Below are 4,616 nucleotides of genomic sequence, written 5' to 3'. Positions count from 1 at the left end.
CAACAAATATTTATATTATATATATATATATATATATATGACATTTTGCAAACTTGGTGTGCAAAATAGGTTGTACTTTGTGCTTGACTAATATATTTTTTTTGTCAGTCTTCATTTTTACCTTTAACCCCTATACTTTCAAATTTTACATGTTTGTCACAAAACATTTTTCATTGTTAACCACAATAGTTTTTTTTTTCTTTCAACTTTGGTCCCCAGCACTTTTCATATTTACAAAATTTTTCATTTAACGTTTCGGTCTAAATTTTGTGAGCTAATACGCCGCAACGCACAAAGGTAGTCTAAAAGACACAAATGTAGCCTAAAAGGCATAAAGGTAGTTTAAAATGTATAAAGGTAGCCTAAAAGGCACAAAGGTAGCCCAAAAAGCACAAATGGAATCCAAAAGCCATAAATGAAGCCCAAAATGCACATATGAACGAAAAGGCATAAATGTTTCCCAAAAAACACAAAGGTAACACAAAACGAACAAAAGTAGTCAAAAGACACAAAGGTAGCCCGAAAGGCACAAAGGTAACCCAAAAAGAAAAAAGGTATCCCAAAAGACATAAAAATAATAACATAAGGCATAAATGTTGCTCAAAAGGCACAAAGGTAGTTTAAGCCATAAATGTAGCTTAAGAGGTGCAAAGGTAGCCCAAAATGCACAAAGGTATCCAAAAATGCATAAATAGAGGCCAAAATGCATGCATGGAGCCCAAAGGACACAAATGGACGAAAAGAAATAAAAGGTACCCAAAAAGCACAAAGGTAGCCCCAAATGCATGAATATAGCCCGAAACCCTAGCGCCGCCACCAAAGCTCATCATCGTCAATCACCATCGTGTCTCTGATACATCGCCCACTGCTGATGTATCTTTATGCTACAAGATGTTATTTTATACTATTATATATCTGAAGTTTGATTTGTATACTCTTTGTTTGGTGAATTCGATAAAAAATAGTTTAAATAGGTTTGATGGGTTTTACCCAAAACTAATGCGAATCGAATTTGGTTCGATTTGATTTTTCGTTAGGGATAAAATAAAACCTCGAAATCAAACATATCAAATCAAATAAATCGTTATCCGAATCTATATACACCCCTAGATAAGTTGCCTCCCTTCTAACTTAGAGGTTAAGAGTTCAAATCCAAGATGCATTAGTTTGGGTTTAGGGTTAACTATAAAAGTAGATTCTGAGCCCTTACAAAAAAAATGATAAGCAAGTTAAACAATTACACAAACTTTGATTTGGGTTGAGGATTAACTTTTAGGGCATGTTTGTTTAAATCTGAATGGAACCATTTAGATATAAACTTCTGATTCATTCAGACTTCAGACTGTTTGGTTCTAAACAGAAAAACATCTTAATTGTTAAAATTATGTCTGAATCATTCAGACTTATTGTTGTTGCTGAATTGGACAAAGGTACATTTAGACCTAACTCATTCAGATCTGAATGAACCAAACAGCCCCTTAGATAAAGATATGGAGAAATAGTTGATTTGTAAAAACTTTGAGAACTTATCTGTGACCATACATTTAATTAAATGTTTGGTTTTATGTGGTTCTGATTAATTCAGAATAATAAATGAGATATAAGAAAGAAATGAAATAATATGAAATGGTATTTAGCTAAAAGATGAATTCGTCTTTTAAAATTTCAATAAAAACACAAATAAATCCTTTCAAATTATGTTTTTGTGTTATAAAAACCATATGAAAATTGATAAATAATAAAAATAAACCATATTTTTTTACGAAGCATACTAAAACTTATTACAATATTAAGCATATTTAAAAAATTGTAACCGTTAATAAACTCAGATTTTTTTATAGAAAAATGACAATTATTGCAAATTTATCTTTTAAACAAAGTAACCAAAAAGGTACAAAAAAAAGTACATGAAAACTCTTTCATCAATGTTTGTCACTACATTAACTACACAAAATATCCAACCACAAAATACACAAATTGCATACACAAACTACACAAATTACTAAAACTATACATGTAGGGAATAACATACATAAACAAGTAACTTACATAAACCGCACAAATTACATAAATTACCTTAATTTACACAAATTACATAAATTACATCAACTAAACAAATTACTTAAATTGCATTTACACCAGTTACACAAATTACCTAACCACAAATAAAAATTACATAAATTACCAATTACACATCTACACAAGGTACATAAATTACACAACACAAAAAAACACATATTACACAAAATGCACAAATTACTCAAATTACCCAAATTGAACCTCAAATGTAATATCATATCACAATATTGAATGAACCGAAAACGAAATAACCATCGTATGAACTCTATTTAAATTGTGTAATGAAATTTAAATGTGTAATTAGAAATAATCAAACATTATGTATCTATTATTGCTTTTTAGTTTTAATAAAATTCGAATTAAAAAGAACGTTAACACAACATAAAATTAGATATGATCATAAAAGTAGAATATCTGCTTAGACCCACATATCCATCTCAATACAAAGAAACCGTTTGAATTTATGTTAAATTGCAAAAGAGTATTTATATACACTTAACTTAATAAATAATATAGGTATGTTTGGCAAAACTAGCTGGTAGCTGTAGCTGAAAGCTGCTAGCTGGTGGCTGGAAGCTGATGGCTGGAAGCTGTAGCTGGAAGCTGGTAGCTGTAGCTTTTTAGATATATTTAGATGTTTGGCACAGTAGCTAGAGCTTTTAATAAAATGTATAAAATTACTAAAATAGGCATAACTATAAACAAAAATAGTAAATGTATTTATTTTGAAAGGTTATTTCAGTAAATTAATATACTAAAAGCTTGTAGCTCTTTCTAAACGCTACTAGTAGAAGCTTTAAACTTTAAGTTTTTTCTCCTGACCTAAAAGCTTCAAGCTCCTTGAACCAAACAAGACTTTTAATTAAGTAGGAGCTTTTTCTTAAAAGCTTGAAGCTTGTAGCTTCTAAAAACTCCTAAAAGCTTCATGCCAAACATACCCTATAACTTATAAAAAAAATCTATAAAAAGTTGAAGTTTATTTGAAAGGGTGCTTTACAGTCAAAAAGCACACGAAAATTTGAAAAAATAAATAATAATATCACTTATTTATAAAATAACAAATACCAAATAATAATAAATAAAAAAAACAAGTTGATCTCATAAAAGCAACTACCAGATCTTGTTTTAAAATTTATAACCCATATTATTTATTAAAACTGTCCAACAAAATTTACTTAATGTACAACAAGTAATCCGTATTTTTTTTTTAGAATTTGTTGATGTTTTTTACTCAAATTATATATAAAATATATTAAATTGTATTTGAACTTTGGCATCTACAACACATTTCAAGAACTTTCAAAAAAAAAAACATTTTCAAGAAAGGTACAAAATCAATTATATCATAATGAAGGTGTGTTTGTGAGGTGGCAATGGTTAATAGGTTTGTACATCTTTTAATTTCTTAATACTATCATGGCTGTCACTTTGGCATATGCAAACATCATTGTTGCAAGATCTATTTGTTAATCTATTTGTCCATTCCAAACTCACCATTTTCTAATAAAAATCCTGAAGAACATTAATCTTATTCAAGTAAACTCATGACAAACTGAGAATGTTTGACAAAAGACCACAAGAGCAAATTTACATGTAACATGAAAGACATAAATAACATAACAAGAACCAAACACAAATTTAAGCATCCATGCGAATGATGCAACGAAGACCTTCGCCTTTAAGCATCAAATCAAACGCCTTATTGATCTCAGAAAACGGCACTTCATGTGTTTATGAACTTCTCCAACTCGAGTTCCTACAACAAATTAGACAGAGATTTTTACAATTTACAATCATATACTTCTCCTAAACACATTGCATATGTAATATGTTACATACCTTGTTCATGTACTTTTCGACAACAGCAGGAATATCAGAACGTGGTTTATAGTTTCCGAAAAAGGTACCCTTTAAGGTCCTTTCATTCAACAAATTCATAGGATTCGTTTTGAACACGGCATCCTTATGTGGAACACCCACAAGAACAGCAACACCCCAACCCTGCACCAAATTTCAAATAAAAAATTTAAAAATAAATCGTAACAAAAGTAAAAAAACGCGTATAAATATAGATTCATACATCATGAACACATTCAAAAGCAGAGATCATAGCATCAATATGACCGGTGCATTCAACGCTCCGGTCAACTCCTCCATTCGTCATCTCCGCAATCACTTCTTGCACTGGTTTCTTGTAATCTTTCGGGTTCACAAACTCCGTAACCCCAAATTTCTTCGCTATTTTTGTTTAAGAAAAAGAACATAATATTATAAGTTTTAACTTGATAGTTTATACAAATTTTAAGCTAAAAAATATTCACATTTCTTGCAATTAACTTACCAAGCTCAAATCTATTGGCATTGAGATCAACCCCAATAATCCTTGAAGCACCAGCAATTCTTGCACCTTCAGCAGCCTAATCAAAAACATATTATTAGAATTTTAATTACATGTTTTAACTTTTAAGAGTCACAATTTGAGAAAACTTACAGCAAGTCCCACAGCTCCCAAACCAAAAACGCAACCGAAGAGCCTT

The 4,616-nt window shown here is 30.1% G+C and overlaps 1 pseudogene across 1 annotated transcript; it reads right to left on the bottom strand.

Moving 5' to 3' along the window:
- Positions 1-3,575: 3,575 nt before the first annotated feature.
- LOC143606117 (alcohol dehydrogenase 1-like) lies at positions 3,576-4,612 on the bottom strand (annotated as a pseudogene). Its single transcript, XR_013148685.1, has 5 exons — positions 4,571-4,612; positions 4,421-4,496; positions 4,160-4,317; positions 3,919-4,080; positions 3,576-3,835 (listed from the first exon to the last, which is right to left on the bottom strand). The product of XR_013148685.1 is annotated as an alcohol dehydrogenase 1-like (transcript).
- Positions 4,613-4,616: the final 4 nt, after the last annotated feature.

The sequence above is a fragment of the Bidens hawaiensis genome, unplaced genomic scaffold, assembly GCF_021521415.1.
Source record: "Bidens hawaiensis isolate Kalapana, Puna unplaced genomic scaffold, B.hawaiensis_p1.1 tig00073057_1, whole genome shotgun sequence".
In the NCBI taxonomy this organism is placed as follows: Eukaryota; Viridiplantae; Streptophyta; class Magnoliopsida; order Asterales; family Asteraceae; genus Bidens; species Bidens hawaiensis.
Note: the sequence above shows the minus strand (reverse complement) of the source record. Positions and strands in the feature narration are given on the sequence as shown.